Here is a 23,252-nt window from a genome sequence, read left to right as displayed (position 1 = left end):
GTCACAAGTTAGTTACGTATTGTTGAATGGATACAGAACACATTTGTGTTTTGTTTATCAGCGCTTGGGCATTTCTTGTAGATTTTCTTTTTCCACCAGAACTCACAGTATTTTAAAGGTATAATGACACAATAAAAGCAATGCTCAAGATTAGAACAAATACCTGAAATAGAAAATACTAAAAATGAAAACTTTTCTTGATATTTTTATTATTAAAGTAACCCATTTTGGTAAAAAATTCAAATAGTAAAAACATGAATTAAATACTAAGTTCCTCTTCTATTCCTCCTGCCCGCAACCAGAGGTACCTATGGCTGATAGTTCTCTACATATCTTTTCAGATATTTTTCATATATATATACAAGGAAAGATGGATGGATGGATGGATAGATCGATTGGCAGATCATTTTAAATGCCAACCATATTGATTATGTTGTTACATAATTAACTCTTTTCATTTTTTTCAAAATGTTAGCATATTCCTGACATCTTTTTCTACATTAGATATATCAGGCAGGTTTTGCTGTAGTAATGCTATATAACGAACAAACAACCTCAAGATCTCAGTGGCTTACGACAAATATTTATTTATTGCTTATGTTACATGAGAGTAGTAGATAGGCTGTGGTTCTTGGGCTTAGCTTGACTTAGTTGGGTTCATCTGGCTCTGCTCCAATAAGTTCTGGTCAACTAATATTCTCATTTTTGGTACCCAAGCTGATAAAATAGCTGCTATGTGACATTATGCTCATGTGATAGAGAGCTGGAGCTAAAGAGTCCCAGCCAAGCTAGGCAATCACATTTTAGAATGTGGCAAATATCATGCCCATTCACATCCTATGGGCAAGGTATGTTATCTGACCAAGCATGAAGACAATGGGGCAAAGAAATATAGCTAGGAAGAGAAGGAACTGAACAACTGTAAAGAAACAATGCCATTTACCACTTTGTACCTATCCCATGCTTCTGAATGCCTGCATAGTATTCTACTGAGAGAGATATAGATCGTAACCTTTATTTTTAATTTTTAAATTATTTTGCAATCAGTGTATTACAAAATCATGCATATCCTTTAAATACGTATTCTTAAATACTTGTGGAAACATCTGTAGATGTTGAATTACTGGGACAAATGGTATATGCGTTTAATTTGGGAGCGGATACTTCTAAATTGCCCTCCAAATTATGGTATCAATCTATACTTTCCAAGGTGAATGAGGTTACATGTTTCCCCAATTCTTCCCCAAACTCTTTGTATTATCAAATTTTAATTCAAAAGGTAAAACACTGGTGTTTTAAGTTGTATTTCTTTCATTAGTGATGCAGTATTTTAAGTGTCCTAAATTTGGAGATAATTCGACCACAGCTGCAGACTTCAGATTAGCCTAGCTCTCTTGGAAAATACCTTAATTATATCAATATCAATCCACCCCGCCCACCACACATGCTCAGTTTCTCTGTACCTTTGGTTTTACTCTGGAGGAAAGCAGGGTAAGTCAGCTTGCTCTAAAACAAGGAAGGTACAAGGTTTTCAGCTGCAGAACCAAGTCCTAAAGTTTTTTGGTTTTTTTTTTTTGTTTTTGCGGTACGCGGGCCCCTCACTGTTGTGGCCTCTCCTGTTGCGGAGCACAGGCTCCGGATTCACAGGCTCAGCGGCCATGGCTCACGGGCCCAGCCGCTCCATGGCATGTGGGATCTTCCCGGACCGGGGCACGAACCCATGTCCCCTGCATCGGCAGGCGGACTCTCAACCACTGCACCACCAGGGAAGCCCCCAAGTCCTAAAATTTGATTGTGGCTATGGTCAGTGCCATGATGAGAAAGACTGTTAACTGAGAACAGACTCAACAGGGAAGAGTGATGTGATCCATTGGTGATGTCTGCCATGAACTTGAGAATGGCAGGTGGCAACATGTATAGCATTTATTTCCCTTCCCTGCCTTGAAGCTGCTAGAACTCTGCCAGCATTTTAATCTTCTCCTCTACCATTTCATTTGTCTCCAGTCACAGAAGATAAGTATTGAGCAAATACTTTGTAAAAAAGCTTACTTAGGCTCTTTCCCATGCCTGTACTACCTGTCTAGATCTTGTGATGCTTTTAAGAAAAGTCACAGATAATGATTTTGAAAAGATGTACAGCCAATATTTTGGTAATGTTTTGGTGTGGGCTTTGTTTGGCCTTTTTATCTTTGCTGAGCTAAGTGGCTTAGGCTTTTAAAGACACTTTTATCATCAGAGTAATATTATTTTGATAACACATCCTGATGATGTTTGAAACATGGATAATTATTGTGGGGAGTATAAATACAGTGTTAAAGTAAATCACAGCAGGATTCTCTGGTTTGGCTCAAGGTTAAAGGCGACCACATTTCCCAACAACAGAGCAACATAATCATGCCTTTTCCCACAGATAGCTATGGTCTTTCTGTCAGCCTACAGGAATCCCATTCCCTTTCCCCCAGTGTAACCAGACTCCCTGCCACAGAGAAACAACAATCTCCTCCTTAGCTTTGCCACAGGGCAATCAGTCATTGCTCCCCAGCCCATCCCCAGTGCTTCAGTAACTACAGAAACCACACAGAGCTTGGACGGAGCACGTGGTCATGGACACAATCATCATTTTTAACACAGAGAGACGAAGTCACTCAATCTTCTCTCTGGTGAAAATAAAATATTGAAATACAACATCAGAAACAAACACTCTTCCTCCCAATGGAGACGTGAGTGCTGCAAAGACAAGACTCCATCCCAGGTCCCTGAAGAGAGGAAAGGGAGACCCGTGGGACAAATTCCTGGGAAACCATTGAAAAGTGGAGTGCCCCGGTCTCAGAGAAGGTAACGGGGAGGTGACACTGCAGGGGTAAAGGAGATTGTCATCTGCAGGACAACTAGGCATGTTCTCCCAGAAGAGAGAAAGATGAAGTCACCTCAGTTGCAAAAAGGTGGGGACCCCAAAGGAAGAGAACAGCGAATTCAAAAGCACTGAAAAATAACTAAGCAAAGAAAAGCTTGGCTTTAAAATGGCAATTTTTTCTGGTGCCTGAACAGTAATCTTCTAAGGAGAATAAATAGCACAAGCCCCTTCCCAATAGACTTTTAAGCTTCAGCTGTAAAAAGGCTATTCTTGGCTCACCAACTCTGCTGATTTATTCTCACCTTTAGGCAACTCTAACCTTGCTTTCTACCTCAGCTTCCCAGTCAGCCAAGTGGGACATCCTACCTGCAATCTGCTTCATTTGCTAAGATGTCATGAAGATTAATTAACAGCATTAATACACTAAACGTTCTTTGGGATGGTCAGGGAGAAAGTGTGATTATGATCGTTATTGCTACGGATTACTAAATAGAATGTTGTCGGAACTATTCCAAATGAGATAGTTGCACGGATTATATTTGAAAGTAGAAAAAATAGACCAAATGGTGATCATTGGATGGTTTCAAATGTCCCTGGACCAAAAATACTTCTTTATATTCTTGCCCAGGGACTTAAAATGTTCATGAATATGCTAATGGAACAGAAAGTGCCATGGACTTGGAGTAAGAAAGCCTGCATTTCAGTCTGTCTCTGCCACTTAGTAGCTGGGTAACCTTGTGCAACCTCCTTAATTGCCCCAAATCTCAGTTTCCTCATCTGTAAAACAGACATACTGACACCCCCAACGTCGATGTGCCTCACAGTGTTCCCGAGAAGTCTAAATGAAATGTATTTCTGAAAATTGGGCCAACAATACAAAGATTAAATATTATCATCTCTAACAAAAAAAAAATGCTTTAGCCGTTATAGGCTATTTATTCCTTACTGCTAAATTAGTTTATGAGATGCCATCCACCAACATAGTACATCTAAGACAGATGATCTTTGACTCTGGAGAGGAATCAGAAAGTGTGATATGGTTGTAAAATGGAGGGTTTTGCTTATAGCCAGGGATCTATTAGGGGTGCAAGTGCCAGTGAGAATTCAGAGATACACCAAACAGCAACTGTACCTTTTACTCTTCCTGATGTCAAGCCTCCCAATGGAGATGAGGGGCAAAGTTGTAATGCCTTAAAATCTTCCTATTTTAAAATGTTAGGCCTGGAAAGGAACTGGACATCATTGTACTTCAATTCCTTTCTTTCATAAAATAGAAAACTAAGCCTCAACCTTGCTCTGAAAACCTCTTTATTCTTCCTGATGCTTAGACCAGGGTTATTGCCATTACACACTATCTCCAATATGCAACTAGTTATCAAGTGCTCTGGGTGCAGTCACATTGAATTATTCCTCATACCTGCATCTTCCATTCCAATCCCACCACCTCTTCCCAGGTCCAGACCCCCAACATTACAAGTTTGGGATAATACAACAGTCTCATATGCTATGTTCAAATTTCAATGTTCAAATTTCTTTTCTTACCCCCAATTTTCTCTAAACACTGCTCTCAGATTAACCTTCTGAAAATGTCCACTGAATAATTCCTCCTCTGCTCAAAACACATTAATGGCTATTGTGTATATGAAGAGCAACAGCCATGTCTGCCTACCCCACCTGAGTTAGAGAACACTCTCTGTTCCTAAGGGGGTGACACTGTGTGCTGACATCCCGAGTGCTCACATTCTAGAAAGGGATTGACAAACATGATAAATGTACCACTTCCCTGGGTTTGCTGTTCATCTTAAAAAGAAATCCAATTACAATTTGCAATTGCATTTTGGTGAAACATAATGAGCTCTCTTTGGAGTTGTCTTATTCAGATCAAATTACTTCTTGGTAATTTAGAGTACATTACATTTCCCAGATACCTCTCAATATACCCACAGTGTTTGAGGCCCTGTGTGTCTATTACACAAACATTGGCCAGTCAACTCTGGATGAGTTCATAACCAAAGGACCATTTCGTGGTTACCCACACTCTTTGTTTCCCTCAGGAGAGAGGTCAAAAGTCATGTAACTCTTCAGGAGCAAGTTAATTCTCAGGGGCTGCAAATAGGAAGTTAGGGAAAGCTTACTTCTAAAAAATGTTATGGCAGAGAGGTCTAAACACTCGTGTATGAATGATCTACGTTATCAGTCAATGAAATTTCTTGCTCAGTTACTTTCATATATTGACATAAATGACACAGAGCCATCTGATGACTAACAAAAATGACAAACCCTGAAGACATCAACCAAAACTATCAAGGATGACATTTTCTAAAGCATTTCATTTCAAAAAAAAAAAAAGGGCAAAGAAAAAAATAGGTGTGATCAAAAGTTATGACAGTAAGAGAGAAGTAGAACTGAAACTTATAATGGCATGTTGTCCCCTGATTTCTCCAAGAAAGTTCAGCACATAAAACGTCAATAGATCTGAGTATCATTAAAATTTTCTCCACTAATTCTGACAGGCCAGAAAGGTCATCTAAGAGATTTTAAAGTGCAGCATGACCTGATTTTTCTGCAGTATTAGTGAGCCAGGAGTCTCATAAAGATATGTTTTCCCCCTTCCATACAATGAGAGCAATAGCCTTTATAATCTTCTGTTCTTGACATTTTTATCTTCATTTCAGAGACTGCGTGCTATTGAACTATATGAGCTCTTATATTTATCTTCTGATGACTTATCTTCTAGTTTTAAGCAAGAGTCTAAGGTTTAAAGGATCTTAATAAAACAGAAGCAATTTCCTCTCAACTCCTGGTATCACATTTGTACCACTTCTTACAGATAATCACAATATTTGAATGTGAATGAATATTTTCAGTGGTGCACAGCATCCATCACTGGACAGTGGTCCTTTGGGTAGAAGATCTCTGTGATTCCAAATTAAATTTGTGCTCTATTTTGTCTACTGAAAAGACAGTAAACAATAAGTTAGGAGTACAAGAGGATGGAAAGCCACAATAAGGTGACTCCCAGCAACAGAAAAATAGATCTTCTGAGAGTCAGATTACAAAATAAGAACTCTTGGTCAGAACACACATACATAGAGACCCTTGATGAAGGCAGGATAGCTTCTAGAACTTTGAGGTAACCTACTGGAATGTACTATCATAGCTTTGAGAGTATGTCAGTCTTGGGATTGGGGATGCAGAAAGGGGGAAGGTTGGCCAATTATGAAAACAAACAAAAAAGGAAGTCATCAAGACCAATGTTGGCAGTGCCCAGACAAACACGGTCCGGGAAGAACAGAGTTTTGGCCATGGCACTCAGGGTGTTCTAGTCTGTAGGGTAGTAGAATTCCAATATGGAGCTGGATAGAAACAATAGATTTTAAGTGGATCTCAGTTTCAACTTAGTTATGATGAAATAGAGGCCCAAATATCATATAGCTGAAGGTACATGATATCTATAGTCCCCTGCTCCCTCACCCAGGACCACCACTCAAATGTATCGCCATCTCACTTTTGACTAGCTAAGGACTTTTTCCCCTTCAGGTTTTAGATCAGAAGTCATTTCCTCCTAGAAAGCTTTCTCCAACGTACCTAATGTAGATTTGATGCCTCCCTTGTAGGTCTATATAGCCTCTGCACTTCCTTTATCACTGCCCTTCTTATCCAGTTTATTATCATCTGCTCCTCCGTATTTTGATACCTCCTTAAGATTTCTATATGAGGGGTCAGGTGTTTCTTTTGTCTCCCCTAGCCTCAGAGCCCAGCACAGTGTCTGGCACACTATAGATGTTAAATGAAAAAGTGTTGAATTGATGAACACAGTTTGACTACAGAAAGGAGACGTGTTGATCAGGCCAGTGGTAATTATTCTGGTTGTGGGTCTGCCTCAGATTCCAGAGTGACTTAGTTGGTACAAATATTTTTTAGGCTTAGTCATCCCTGGGGCAATGATCAAAATAAATCTCTCCTTGGCCTTTTAAGCGTATCCGATTCATCTGGCCTCTCCCTTAGATGGTGTCATTTTTATACAGCTTAAACCTCCTTCTAACTTCCTTTATCAACTCCTATGTATACCAGAAGCCCAGTCTGCATTTGTCTCTCTCAGCTTTATAAACTCCATGATAAACAACTTGATTTTTCTAAATTCTGTTTGTAGCTTTTACAGAAAGAGCTCGTGAGAACATATGTGTGTGTGTGTGTGTGTCTGTGTGTGTGTGTGTTGTGGTGGGGATGGGTACAGTGGAGTGGGCAGGGGGAAAATTCACAAATCTGAGCAGCAAAATTATGAATACCAAAGAAACTGTTTTAGGGACCTTCAAAGTTCATGTTGAAGACTTAACTGCATTTGCTATTTATATAATCTGTTAGAGAAGAAAATGAATGAAAGGGTTGGGGAACGCCCTTCCACACTACCCTTATAGGAGAGGGTGAGAGATTCTTAAAACGGAATGGTAGAAAGAACGCAGACAGAAAGCAATAAAGTAGTCCCCACCAGTAAGGAACAGAGGAATGAATGGTAAGGATTAGGAGAGTAGAAGAATGAGAGACTGAAGGAAAAAGTGGAGAAAATACAATAGAGTTTTCGCTTGGAGATTAATTTCAAAACTCCTGATGAAGGGGCTTCCCTGGTGGCGCAGTGGCTAAGGCTCCGTGTTCCCAATGCAGGGGGCCCTGGTTCGATGCCTGGTCAAGGAACTAGATCCCACATGCATGCCACAACTAAAGACCCCACATGCCGCAACTAAGACCAGCACAGCCAAATAAATAAATAAATATTAAAAAAAAAAAAAAAAAAAACTCCTGATGAAGATCATCCTGTACCGACTGCTAAGAAGAATTCAAAGGTTCATCCTTTGGGGGAGAACACAGCTAGTTCCTCAGAAAAGCAAGAGACTAATCAAGATGGTTGGCAATTCCCTTCCTTCTATGGTGCTCAGACCTGACCAACCAAGTGTAGGTTTGTGGTCTTGGAACATATATCCAAGATGTGGCAGAGGGGCTGACAAGGCTCATCAAGACCACAAATTGCTACTAACTTGTGATGATTAACTGTGGAATAAATGACAAAATTGGGGGAAAAAAAACCAACTGAAATGTGTCTCTAAAAATTCTACTGTCCTGGTTAGAAATCTGAAGATGAGAAAACTTCAGTGGTTTTCTCTCTTTTATCCCTTTTTATTCCTTCTTCTAGTTATTTTTGGGACCGAGGAAAGAAAAGTTTCAATGTTTCACATAAGATCAAGGACAATGTCCATTTTGGTCATAACCCCCGGAGCCTAGGATAAAGCCTGGAAAATAAGTACTTTTTTGATTGAATGAATGGAGAAAGTGAATGGATGGCTACATAGATTATATAAAAGAGGAATGAGTTTTCTGATTTAACTATCGTTCAAGTTTTTAGAGTACAAGGGTGGAAATGCATATGGGGTGGAAATTACAACTTAAGATATCAATTAAGACAATTTAAAATGCACCTCATTCATTTAATACATTTGAATCAACAATACAAAGAGAACTACATTACAGGATGCTAAAGAATCTCATAGGTACAATCTCAAAGCTACTGTTATTAACATTCAATCAATTGTGAAAAATGGAAGAGGCTTCAAAAGTCAGAGATGGGGAAATATTTAGAGTTTTAGAAGTGGGGAAAGGTGGATACTGGAAATAACATATAAGTTTGATGCCAACCCACAACCAAATTAACAAATATCTAGTTTCTCAGCATTTAGAAAAGATGGTAGTAATTATGAGAAGCCATCAGTAATAACCCCCCAAAGGTTCTAAAATTAAATAGAAAGAACAAGAGTACTGTCATTAAAGAATATTCTTAAAAGAACAATGACAAAAGATGAAATTTATGAGATTTGTTTTAAAACTTATTTTAAGCAATAATAATGGAACCCATATGGTAATATTTCAAAATTAGAAAAGTTAATCCATGGAACACAGTAATTTAATATATGATATTAAAATACTTCCTATAATACTTCTAAAGCAAGAAGAAAAAAACATAATATATGGGGTTAAGATAATAGTATGAAGGAAAAAAAATAGATACCTTCCAGTAAAACTAAAAAACCTAAATGTTTTCATTTAATCAAATAATCTGGGAAAAAGTAGCTTATAAAGATTTATGCCATTAAGAAGAGATGGTTACTTCAAAAGATTTGAAGCAATCAAATATATTTTTATATAATAAACATTTATTAATTTAATACTGCCAGGCACTATTTTAGGTACTAGGGAGTCAGTGGTAAGCAGGCCACCCAGGGCCCATGCCCTCAAGGAGCCTGAATTCTAAGGAGAAGAGCCAGGCACTAAACAGGTAAATGTATCAGGAAAGAAAACAATTCTGGTGAGTTTTGATCAAAAGGCCATTATAAAATGTACATAAAATGAAAAGGAAACATAATTGAAAAGAAAATATTTCCATCAGAAACGACAGAAAGGAACAACTCCTTAATGATCTCAGAATGCATACATATATTTTTAGAAACTACCCGTAGGACTCCAATAGCTAAATGATCAAGTCTCAAACAAACAAAATATACACAAGAGAAAATACAAATAGAAAACGAATGTCTGGGAAAACGTTCCAGCTAACTTGTAATCAAGAAATGCAAATTTAAGCAACTTTGTAACATCTGCTAAGTTTAAAAAACAAAGTTTTAAAAAATAGAAAACAGACTTACAGGAAGGATGACAACATAAACACAGTCTCCACTCCTCCCCAAGGAAAATCACTGAAATGACCATGGAGGAGGGAGATGGGGCAGGGGTAGGAACATTGAGTCACCCGCTGTGAACCAGGGAATGGTGCCAACCCCATCTGAACCACAAAGTGAGGAATGCCTGCCAGCTTCAGTACCAACTGTGAAAAGCAATAACTACCTTTCCTCTAAGGCAGTTGCAGGAAGGAAAAGAGGGAAATTATGATAATGCTCATGAGCAGGTCAAAAGCAGATGGAAGATGGCCACACTTGGGTCAATTTCTCTACAGCTAGGGCCAGGCCACAGCTCCACTGGCAATTAAGGAAAGAAATCATTGTGCCACTCCTAGTCATTTATCTCGTATTTGGCAACTTCATAGTGACACTAGTCAGATGACTATAGGCTTGAGGGGGGAAATTCTCCCAATTTGAAGGAGTAAGGTCTAGAAGCAAAGGCACACTGTGAGAGAGATGGGGATTAATCAACTATAAATAACAAAGAAAGGCAGCTGTTTGGGAGAATATATTTGTAGCCACATCAAGCAAAAAAACTATAGGCCAAAGATTTTTTTCTCTTAAAACTATTTCTAATAGTGTCCCTTGGCCCTAAGCCTGAGCTCAATACATAACTGGAAAAATCCTCCCCAAGGAAATAGGTTCTCTCCCAGCTCTGTGAAGCCACCACTTCTGCAGTAGTTTCAACAGGGAAAAATTATGCAAAGTACCCAGGTTTCCAGTGTCCTTGGTTCACGGGGCCTTTCTCCCTCTTTAGGTTGATAAAGACTTACCTGTTCATATGATGTTGTTTCATCCAGCCTTCTGCTTGTTTCTATGGGGAGAAACCAGGTAGCACCCAAATAACCACAAAAGGAAGCTTACCTGTGCATTATTTAGGGACAGCAGGTCTGCACAGAACTTCCCCCATTCAAAGATGAGTAAGGAGAAAACCACCACTCTGAATCTAAAAAACAACACAAAGTAGGAAGCATTTAAGCATGCACGTTCTAGAATCAGAATCCTAGCTCAACCATTTTCTAACCATGCAATCTTGGACAAGACACTTGCTTTCTCTACGCCTCATTTATAAAATGAGGGTAATCATCTTGAAGAAAATGAAGATTGTGACGATTAAGTGAGATAAGTATGTAAAATGTGAAAATGTTTGACACACGGTAAATGTTAGGTATTATTATGTCATCCCTATTTTATTATGCCTTTGCAAAAATTTTCTAACTAGTAAAATAGAAATAATACTGGATGCATCATTAATGTTTTTACTGAGTGTTTCTGGTTGTTCTCCCAGGCACATGTACTTCCCGTCTCCTTTAGCATTAGGCAGGATGGTGTGAGTTGTTTCGATCATTGAAATGTGAGTGGAAGTCATATGTACCACTTCTGGGAGGCAAATTTAAGAATTAGTGTGTGAATCTGCCAACCTCTTTCTCCCTCTATCAGGAATCTTCCAGATGGTGGCTCCCCCATCCCCTTATATCCTGGTGTAAGAATAACTTGAAGCAGAGCCCCAGCCACCTGCTGTATAGCATCAGTGAAAAATAAAACCTTGTACTAAGCCATTAAGAAGTCGAGGATTTTGTTACTGTAGCACAACTTAGCCTCTACTGACTTATACAGAAGTAAAAAGTAAATAAGGGGAATGTTTTTGAAAACTTATCTCCAGAAAAAAAGCAGGAAGTAGACAATAGTTGTTTTTTATACCTAGCGACATTAAAGGTCAAATAGGTCTGTGAAACAGCAGTTAAAAGATGAGATGACAAAGCATCTGTTCTAGACTGAATATTTGTGTTCCCCCCCCCCAATTTTGATACGTTAAATCCTAATCCCCAATGTGATGGTATTTGGAAGTGGGGCCTTCAGAAAGTGACTAGGTCATAAGGATGCAACCCTCATGAATGGGATAAGTACTCATAAAAAAGACCACAGAAATGTCTCTTAACCCCATTCAACTATGTGAGGTTACAGCAAGAAGATAGCCATTTATGATCCAGGAAGCTGACCTTCATCAGACGCAGAATCTGCTAGCACCTTGATCTTAGAATTCTCCGTCTTCAAAACTGTGAGAAATAAACATTCGGGTTTAAGCCACCCAGTCTATGATATTTTGGTATAGCAGTCCAAACGGACTAAGACAGAATCCAGATGTGATTTACAGTGAGGTAGCAAAGTCAAAGAAAGAAAATCAGGAAATAAATGTAGTAAGAGCTGGGTCAGAGATGAAACTGGCATGTGCCTTCATTGTTGGCGTTAGGCGCCATCTCAGAGTTCAGAAAGTAATCACAGATCTGCCCAAAGACTGTTATAAAAATGTTCCCGGCAATATTGTTTAGAATAGAGAAAAGGATACATCAGGGATAACTTAATATCAAAAATAGAGGATTTGTTCAATAAACCTATGCAGATAGACATTTTTCCAAAGAAGACATACAGATGGCCAACAGACACCTGAAAAGATGCTCTACATCACTGATCATCAGGGAAATGCAAATCAAAACCACAATGAGATATCACCTCACACCTGTCAGAATGGCTGTTATCCAAAAGACAACAGGTAATAAGTGTTGGTAAGGATGTGGGGAAAAGGGAACCCTCATGCACTGCTGGTGGGAATGTAAATTGGTATAACTACTATGGAAGACAGCATTGAGATTCCTCAAAAAATTAAAAATAGAACTACCATACAATCCAGTGATTCCACTCTTGGGTATTAATCCAAAGGAAGCAAAAACACTAATTTGAAAAGATATATGCATCCCTATATTCACTGCAACATTATTACCATAGCCAAGATATAGAAGCAACTCCAGTGCTCATCAATAATGAATGGATAAAGAAGATGTGGTAGATTATACAATAGATTATTAGCCATAAAAAAGAATGAAATCTTGCCATTTGCAACAACTTGGATGGACCTAGAGGGTATTATGCTAAGTCAGAGAAAAACAAATACTGCATGATTTCACTTATATGTGGAATCTAAAAAACAAATGAACAAACATAACAGAAACAGACTCATAGATACAAAGAACTTCCAGCTGCAAAATAGATGGGTCATGAGTATGAAATGTATAGTGTGGTGAATGTAGTCAATAACTATAATATCTTTGTATGGTGACATAGTGTACCTAGATTTATTGCAGTGTCATTTTGAAATGTATAGAAATACCAAATCGCTGTGTTGTGTAACAAGAACTAACATAGTATTGTAGATCAATTATACTTCAAAAATAAACAAATTCATAGAAAAAGAGATCAGATTTGTGGTTACCAGAGACAGGAGGGTTGGGGGGAAAAGAAATTGGATCAAGGTGGTCAAAAGGTACACACTTTCAGTTATAAGAGAAATAAATCCTAGGGATGTCATGTACAACATGATAAAGATTAACACTTCTGTGTGCTATATATGAATACTGTTAAGATGGTAAATCCTAAGAGTTCTCATCACACACAAAAAAATTCTTTTCTATGTCTTTAATTTTGTACCTATATGAGATCATGGATGTTCACTAAATTTACTGTGACAATCATTTCATGATGTATGTAAGTCAAGTAATTATGCTGCCCACCTTAAACTTATACAGTGGTGCAGTCAATTATATCTCAATAAAACTGGAAGAAAAAAATCATAAAAAATAAACATCATCAAGTTATAAGAACCAAAAACTGCACTTAAAGTATAAGATTTGCTGTGAAACATTTACATCAAAAAAGAATACACTAGGGATAACAATATCATAGATAAAGGATTTGTTCAATAAACCTATGCAAACCTTTATAAATCTATAATTGTGCTGTACAGATTTTTCAGTATTAATAGAGATGTTCTGCATTTGTATTGTACAATATAGTAGTCACTAGCCACATGTGGTTATTGAGCGTTTGACATGTGGCACTGTCACAGAAAACTGAATATTTCATGTTATTTAATTTGATTCAGTTTTAATGAATTTTAATTTAAATAGCCACAATGGCTACTGGCTTCTGAACAGTACAATTCATATTTAAAATGATAATGTAGATCTGTATTTGTTGGCATAAAAAATGTCCATAATATATTGCTAAGGTAGGTTATATAGAAATGTATAACTAACATTTGTGTGTGTGTTTTCACACACATATAACTGGGGATTCTACACCAAAATGTCATCAAAGAGTACTGGATAGTGGCCATATGGATGATTTTCACTTTTTTCTTCAAACTTTTCTGTACTGTCTGAAGTTCCCAAAGGAGATTGTAATTTTTTTTTAATATACAGAAAGGTACAACCATTTTCATTTAAAAAACAAAATTGCTAAAAGCTAATACTTGTAATACCACAGGAAAACTGCTGATGGTACTGCAAATTGATATAATTATTTTGAAAAAACTAAATATTTCTGTACCTTGAGAATGTATATTAAAATAACTCTCAAAAGAATGAAAAAAGATTTCTTCAAAAATGTTGTCCCTAGGGAATAATTATTCCAAGTTATTTTGCAACAAGTTAATTACAACTCTCTTTAAGTGTATCTACAGATTACAATGGAAAGTGAAAAGGGAAAAATATTAAAAGCTGATTTAGGTTAGTAGAAAGTTATCTGTTTTACTTTCCTTTACCATTTTAATATTATTCTCTCAATAAATAAATCTTTGAAGACTAGTTAGTGCATCTAAAGGATAAGCAGCACTAACCACTGAATTATAACCCCTGTTTCTCAGTGACTTAACACAACTAAGGTTGATCAGTCCTTTACATCATAGTCTGATGCAGGAGGGGCAGCCGCCCTGGATGGCTGTCTTCTGATTTGTAATCCCTTTCATCCTTTGGCCTCATTGTTACTATGGAGGGGAGGAGAGAGCATAGAGGATCATGCAGGGAGTTTGATGGCCAGATCTATATCCCATTGACCAGAATACAGTCATGTGACCCAGACGCAACTTCAGGGGACACTGGTAAATGTAATCTTCCTCTGTGCCCAAGAAGAAAATTGGGAATCAGACTAGCCAGTCTCCACTGAACTTGTCATGTCAAACCACGTTCATTTACTTTCTTGGTATGTTTATTAAGTAGGTCAATCACATTGATGGATGCTGCTATTGGAGTGCCAAAGACTATACTTTAGAAATGTTTAAATACAGAAAATCACAAGTATAATATAAGTATAAATTGTCTTTGTCCATTCGGGCTGCTATAACAAAATACCATAGTCTAGGTGACTTAAACAACAAACATTTATTTTTATAATGCTGGAGACTGGAAATCTGAGATCAAGGTGCTAGCAGATTCTGTGCCTGATGAGAGCCCATTTCCTGATTCATAGAGGGCTGTCTTCTTGCTATAATCTCTCGTGGTTGAAAGAGGCAAGGGAGCATGCTGGGGTCTCTTTTATAAGGGTACCAGTCCCATTTCTGAGGGCTCTGCCCTCATGACCTAACACCTCCCAAAGGCCTCACCTCCAAATACCATCCCATTGGGGGTTAGGATTTAACATACAAACTTTGGGGGGACACACATATTCAGTCTATAGCAGTCATAATTACCCATGTTCCTACTGCCAGAATTCACCATTTTTAACATTTTGTCATATAACATTTTGTTTTAATATCATATTGCATTGTACATACCACTCTGCACATTGCCTTTGTCATCAATGTTTTAAGAACAATCAATGTTTATACTTAGCATTCTACTTCACTTCTTTTAACTTTTTATTTCTTTTGTAGAAATATAGTTCCTTGAATGTACCACATTTATTTATCGATTAGTGGATATTGAGGTTATTCCCACTTTTCTCTATAACAATGCTGCACGGGACAGCCTTCAACAAGTCTCCTTATGCATATGTGAGAAGATACATACCTAGAAGGGAAACTGCAAGGTCAAAAACACTCAACTTTTTAAACATTTAAACTTGTATTACTGATATACATGTTTGAAGATGTAAAACACACATTTATCAAACTTGCAGATGACACAAACTCAGAAGGGAAAGATGATATGATAGTTGACAAAAATCAATGTTTGAACTTTACATAAGTTAGAATACGGGGCTATTGAAATCACCAAGATGGAATTTAAGAAAGATAAAGATAAAATCTTGCATCTAGTCAACTGAATTAAATGCCCTTTGCAGAAAGGCAGAGATAGAACTAGAGAGCAGTTTATCCGAAAAATATCTGGGGGTGTTAGTTAACCCCTACTTTGCTATCAGCCAACAGTGACACTGTCTAGACTCCAGAAACGTATACTAATACAGCTGTATTAATAGAAGAATAAGTTTTACAGGGTCTCAACTCTAAACTTAATTCCACTCTACCAAGTCAGAACTCCATGACATTCACATGAAACCAATTCATAGTAACAAGCAAAAAAGAGAGAGCAGTGACTGCACATGCTACACTACAGAGAAGATGGGGTTGAGGGCTTCCCTGGTGGCGCAGTGGTTGAGAGTCCGCCTGCCGATGCAGGGGACACGGGTTCGTGCCCCGGTCCGGGAAGATCCCACGTGCCGTGGAGCGGCTGGGCCCGTGAGCCATGGCCGCTGAGCCTGCGCGTCCGGAGCCTGTGCTCCACAACGGGAGAGGCCACAACAGTGAGGGGCCCGCGTACCGCAAAAAAAAAAAAAAAAAAAAAAAAAAAAAAAATTTCAGAAGATGGGGTTGGAGCAAGGCTGAAAGAACTCAGATCAGGGCCTCAAATACTGTTCTGACTCCATCTCTCTGCTTTACTATCTCTCATCAAGGCATCTCTCTGCCTGCTGGATTTACTCTCTAAGCCACCAGCTGCATGAGGCTGGTTGTGGCTGTAACAGATATGGGTAATCTTCATCTGCAGTTCAATTCAGAAACTCCCAGGCGAGGTCTTTACTTGACCAATGCAATGGACTGAATGTATATGTCGCCCCCAAATTCATATGCTGAAATTCTAACCCCCAGTGTGATGGTATTAGAAGGTGGGGCCTTTGGGAGGTAATTAGGTCATGAGGGTAGAGCCCTCATAAATGAGATTAGTGCCCTTATAAAAGTATCCAGAGAGATCTCTCATCCTTTTTTTTTTTTTTTTTTTTTTTTGGTACGCGGGTCTCTCACTGCTGTGGCCTCTCCCGCTGTGGAGCACAGGCTCCGGCCGCACAGGCTCAGCGGCCATGGCTCACGGGCCCAGCCGCTCCACGGCACGTGGGATCCTCCTGGACCGGGGCACGAACCCGTGTCCCCTGCATCGGCAGGCGGACTCTCAACCACTGCGCCACCAGGGAAGCCCTCTCATCCTTTTTTTTTGCCATGTGAAGATAGGAGAAGTCAGCCATTCTGCAGTCTAGTAGAGGGCTCTAGAACCAGCCACACTGGTACACAGATCTTGGAGTTCCACTCTTCAGAACCATGAGAAGTAAATTTCTGCTGTTTATAAACCAGCCAATCTATGCCACTTTGTTAGAGCAGCCCGAACTAAAACACCCAACATGGGTCTCGTGTCCACACCTTGGACAAATTAGAATGGCAGCCCCTTAGAATGGTTGGAGCAAGAGAGGAACAATTTTTCCATAGCCCTAGGGGGATCACTGTTGACCAGGAAGCCAATCTGTATCTTCTAAAGTTATTGTTTTTCATCCTGCAGTCATTGGGCATATAGTCTGCAAGCATGTTTAATCAATTTACTTGCTTTTCATAGAACTTTCCCTATTTTCTTTGTCTTAGTTAAGCTGTGTGGTCAACATTACATAGACAATGAGTCCTAGATATATGAGACAGGTAAGCCAAACTACGTGATATTTTTATTCACTATGTGATTTTTTTTCACGTTGGTTTTATATTTTTAAGATTTATAAAAATAGAATAGTTACTGATTCGTCATGGCTAATATCAAGAAAAGTACTCCTATCAGTTGAAGGGAGACTTTGTAAATGACTGTGGCACGTATAATGAGAATACCTTCTTGAACTATGTGTCTGGATCATTACTGAACTTGGTACTTATTGAGCTCTGACTGCATACAACCCCATAGGTATGGGTCTATACCAAGGGATTTATAATCTCACAGGGCAACCAAACTGTGCAAATAATAACCAGGGAAAATGAATCATATGTAGGGGAAAGATTTAATCAGCTGCTAGTTTCTGAGTATTAGTCCCTGATCAACTCATATCTTAAGAGGGGGACTCAATAGAATCCAGACAAGAAAAAGATGTTTGGAAAAAATGAGATTCTAATAGGACATAATAGAATAAAAGCATTGATTAAAAAGAGAGATAAAGAGACTTAGGACCCAGACTCACATTTAAGAATACTTCACTCTATGTCAGTGAGTCCAAAACAAGACCCAGCAACAGAATCACCTGGAAAGCAGAACAACAACAACAAAGAAGGATCCTGAGCCCCACCTCCAAAAGTTCTCATCCAGTCCATCTGAGCAGTTTCATGATTTATAATTTTAATAATAACAATGGCTAATAATCTATAACACTTACTACTTGGCAGACCCTCCTTCTAAGTGTTTTATGTATAATACTAACTCTCTAAATCCTCATCCTAACTCTATGAATTAGGAACTATTCCCCTTTATGTTGAGGAAACTAAAATCCAGAGAGGCTAAGTAACTTGACTAAGGCCATGTACTGCTGGGATTTGAACGCAGGCAGTCAGCCTTCAGAGTCTGCCTTTAATCACTTTGCTCTATTGATTCTCAAAAACAGAAAATGGTGGCTACAAGGCCCCCTTGGTGATTCTGATGAATCCAGTTGGACCAGCATTTGGAAAGCAAGGCACGGTGAAACATGTAGAAAACGATCATTCACTGAGCTCTACTGAAAAGAAGGGACTCTGTATTATTCAGTACCTGGAACATAGCAGGTACAAAATGTTGTTGAGTATATTCTGGGTTGAAGGATTCCATAGAAGCAAGTGTTTGCAAGGAAAAATCTGTCGAGCCTGCTACAGCAGGAAGAAAGCGGAACAGAGTAAGTCACACAAGTTTTCCTGTCCCCATTAAAGGAAAGTGCCAAGAGAGTAAGAGATGCATCATTCTGACGCCACCTTTAATGTCCTGCCCAGCCCCTTAATCTTGTGCTTATTTAAGTCACATGCTGTCTTAATTATTTGGAGAAACAAGGCTTTTCTCTTCTAGAACATCCTTCCTCTAGTTCTATCTTTTAGAAACATCACAGGATACTAAGGGGATGCAAAACTCCAAGCAGCGAATTTCCCTGCTTGTTTGGAAAGCCAGTACATTGTCTGTACATAATGGATACTTTTTGGATAGGTGGATGCACGGATGCATGGATGAAAGAATGGACAAGGTGATGGATAGATGTCTAACCATTATTCATGTCTCCTATGGATTTGGCAGGAATGGCTCTTCCTCTGGTAAGATACAATGTGATGCTATGATTAAGTGCACAGTCCTTGGACTCAGGCAGCTTAGGTTCAATCCTGCTTCCACCATTTACTATCTGTGTGACCTTGAGTAAGTGATTTATCCTCCATCAACCTCAGTTCATTCTTTTTTAAACTGGAAAGAATAGTATCACTTAACCTCATGAGAATAATAGTGCTTACTTCCAAAAGATGTTGTGAAACAGTGTATGTGCTAAGCACAATGTCTGACACATAAAAAAAAAAAGCTCAATTATTAACAAGGATTTCACAAGGAATGATATCGGATTTGGTTATTTACAATTGCCCTTCTAATATCATTTCAGGGTAAAAAATTGAATTTGAAGGTGTTATTTCTTTTGCAAGGCAAGACTTATTTTGGAACATGAAAGGCAAATGATAGACTTCATTCAGATTGGCATAGCAGGAAAGAAGGAAGGAAGGAAGGAAGGAAGGAAGGAAGGGAGGGAGGGAGGGAGGGAGGGAGGGAGGAGGGAGGGAGGGGAGGAGGGAAGGAAGGAAGGAAGGAAGGAAGGAAGGGAGGGAGGAAGGAAGGAAGGGAGGGAGGAAAGGAGGAAGGAAGGAATGAAGGAAGGGAGGGAGGAAGGGAGGAAGGAAGGAAGGGAGGGAGGAAAGGAGGAAGGAAGGAAGGAAGAAAGGAAGGGAGGAAGGAAGGAAGGGAGGGAGGAAATGAGGAAGGAAGGAAGGGAGGGAGGGAGGAAGGGAGGGAGGGAGGGAGGAAGGGAGGAAGGAAGGAAGGGAGGGAGGAAGGAAGGAAGGAGGGAGGGAGGGAAGGAAGGAAGGGAGGGAGGGAGGAAGGAAGGAAGGGAGGGAGGAAGGAAGGAAGGGAGGGAGGAAGGAAGGAAGGGAGGGAGGAAAGGAGGAAGGAAGGAAGGGAGGGAGGAAAGGAGGAAGGAAGGAAGGAGGGAAGGGAGGGAGGAAGGAAGGAAGGAAGGGAGGGAGGGAGGAAGGGAGGGAGGGAGGAAGGAAGGAAGGAAGGGAGGAAGGAAGGGAGGAAGGAAGGAAGGGAGGAAGGAAGGGAGGAAGGAAGGAAGGAAGGAAGGAAGGGAGGGAGGGAGGAAGGAAGGAAGGAAGGGAGGGAGGAAGGGAGGGAGGAAAGGAGGAAGGAAGGAAAGGAGGGAGGAAGGGAGGAAGGGAGGGAGGGAGGAGGGAGGGAGGAGGGAAGGAGGGAGGAGGGAAGGGAGGAAGGAAGGGAGGGAAAAATATTAAAGAAAACCACATCAACATTTCTTTATATTTATATAATTCAAAGAGTGGCTACCACTAATGAAGTTACCCAAATTATAATTCTCAGCAAGGAAATGAAAACAGTCGATTTCTGAGAAAATAGTTTGAATCTCTAGAATGTCCGAGCATTTAAATAGTTCATGTTCAGAAGAGGGAAAAAATCTCAAGATTATGTAACGGAGGTCACCTCAGCCAGAGAACTCAGTTAATATCCTCAGGGTGAAGTTTATTCTAGATACGCATATATTATTTACCTATTTCAGTATTTATGTTGGTGCATCAGAATCAGTATTTTATTTTATTTTAGTACTGTATTTTAGAGTTAGACAAGCCTTAATTTGAATTCCAGCTCCAACAATGAATAGTTGCATGGCCTTCGGAAAATTGCTAGCAACAATACACTTCAGTCTCTTCGTGGATAAATGGGAACTCATGATATTACCTTTTGCATCTCCACGCTGGGGTGATTAAACAAAGTCATACATGCAAAGCACTTGGCCCAAGATCTAGTATATGGTAAGCACTCAGTAAATATTGGCTATACTTATGTTCATTATTACTGTTATTGCCACAATATTTCCCATTCACTTTCTTTATGAAGCATGTAATAACTCCTGGGCCTCAATATAAATGCAACATGACCTACAGTGGGGGAGCCCCTGGTTTTTGCTTTGCTTAGGATGGACACAGAGCCCACCAAATTCACCATTTCTTTCTCTCTTATCTTTCTTTTTCCCTCATTTATTTATTTATTTTTAATTTATTGGAGCATAGTTGATTTACAATGTTGTGTTAGTTTCAGGTATACAGCAAAGTGAATCAGTTATACATACATGTATGCCTACTTTTTTTAAGGTTCTTTTCCCATATAGGTCATTACAGGGTATTGAGTAGAGTTCCCTGTACTATACAGTAGGTCCTTATTAGTTATCTATTTTATATATAGATAAAATCCCAATCTCCCAATTTATCCCTTCCCTCTCTTTCCCCCTGGTAACCATAGGTTGGTTTCCAAAATATACAAACAGCTCATGCAGCTCAATATCAAAAAAACAAACAACCCAATCAAAAAATGTACGGAAGACCTCGATAGACATTTCTTTCTCTCTCATCTTAATTTTTCTCTTGCTCTACATCCTGTGACTGGAAGATGTTTTTCTTTGCCAAAATGCCTTCAGGCCTTCTCTCTGCCCTGGTACAAAAGTCCTTAAAATGTCGCTTTTCCCAGAAATGTTTTCCTCCAACTAACTGGAATTGAGAAAGATTCACCACCCTTCATCTAGCACTGATTTTTGACTCGTAATTCCATTTCAACAAAACCACTTGCACTAATGCTTATATACAACGTAAATAATTCATTAGAAATGTATACTTGTTTGAGCTTTATATACTTGCTGTGTGTCTGCAGAGTCTATTATATCTATCAAGGAAATAACAGGACTCTCGGTCACCAAGGGTAAATGGAAAATCCTCCTTTTTAAATAGGTAAAAATGTAAGGGACATGTAAATCCATCTTGGAAACTTGATTTTAGTATCTCCTGATACAGAAGAGGGATGGAGTGGTTTGTTGTCTGCTGAGTTTCTCCAGTGAACATGGGTGCTAGTAGCCCTGGGTTTCCTGGGCCCAGGTCTCAAATCCATGTCAGCTGTGGCTGCACATAGAGTGCCCAGAGCTGGCGGATACCGCTCAGGTGCAGGCAACGTTAGTGCACCATTGTCCTCTCCACACCTGGCTGTGGAAGCCTCAGGGCAGAAACAGTGAGGGGGACTTGGGAATCCAGAGCAGAAAATTCTACATGCTTACCATAATTTGCTTTCCACACAGCTGGCAACCACACAGTTGAGTGGAACTTATGTATGGAGCACTGTGGGAGTGGAAAGGGAATATCCCTGTCCCTCTGGGAGAGGGACAGGCATTACTCCCTGGAATCCAGAGGCTAAGAAAATCCTACACCCTAAGACCTAAGTTGGAGAGAGCGGAGAGTGGGCAGAACTTGCCCATGGACTATGAGGGAGAAAAAAAGTAAGAAGAAAAAAGAAAAGAAAGGAAATTCCAGGCCCAAATGGTTTTACTGGTGAATTCTATCAGATATTTAAGGAAGAATTTAAACTAGCGTTACATTGTTTATCAACTCATTCCACGAGGCCAGCATTATTCTGATAACAAAACCAGAAAAGGACCTTTCAAGAAAACTCTAGACCAATATCAATATTTTGAAAATAGATACAAAAATTCTTAACACAGTTTAGCAACAAAACTTTATGGTTCCACAGAGCTATTGATCCAAAGGGGGTGGAGAGAAGAAGAAAATTCAAGAAAGAAGCAGCAAAAAGGAAATGTGAGAAACTCACTCCAAAGAAGGTTTGAAGCAAATAATGAATAATACTGCCTATAAGAATTTCCCAAACATTTGATTGCAGTGGAGAGTGTTTTATAAAGGGTCCTTGTAGCCTAGTTCATGAAGTTTTTTATGCTGGGCTACCTAGAGGCAGAGCCTGAGATGGGTATTCTGGTGCATGTGATTTACTAAAGGGACTGCTCTCCAGGAAAAAACAGAAAAGAGAGCAACGAGAAAAGAAAAAGGAAAGGATAGAAATATAGCAAAGATATGGTCCCAGATAGTCTATCCTTGACCTGATCCCGAGTGTGCTGGAGTCCAAGTTGCATCACATAATTGTCCCACCTCGACATGAGGGGCTGGACATAATTGAACTCCGCATCAGTCATCAGATGCTTCTAGGGATTAAGAGGGTCGAACCTCCCAGCATCCCTGCATTAGCTGGATTGTATGCCGAGGGTAATTCTTTGCAGAAGTCCACAGGTGTAAGCTGTTAGGTGCAGCACTCACTGAACTCACCCAGAGCAGCTGTCAAGGAGCTCTGAACATGGCACCAAAAACATCTACCACAGAGAACATCAGACAGTCACCCTACTCAGGACATTTGGGTTCTGAAGGAAGTATGGTAGTGGAGGTGGTTAGGACGGGATGTGTTCAGGAACTATTTAGATGATAGAATTGGGAGGACATACACTAATTGTATATGGAGAGCAAGGGGAGTTTAATTGAGGGACCA

This window comes from Mesoplodon mirus (assembly GCF_964341445.2).
Source record: "Mesoplodon mirus genome assembly, chromosome: 16".
NCBI lineage: Eukaryota > Metazoa > Chordata > Mammalia > Artiodactyla > Ziphiidae > Mesoplodon > Mesoplodon mirus.
The sequence above is the reverse complement of the archived record's forward strand: the minus strand, read 5'-3'. Positions refer to the sequence as shown.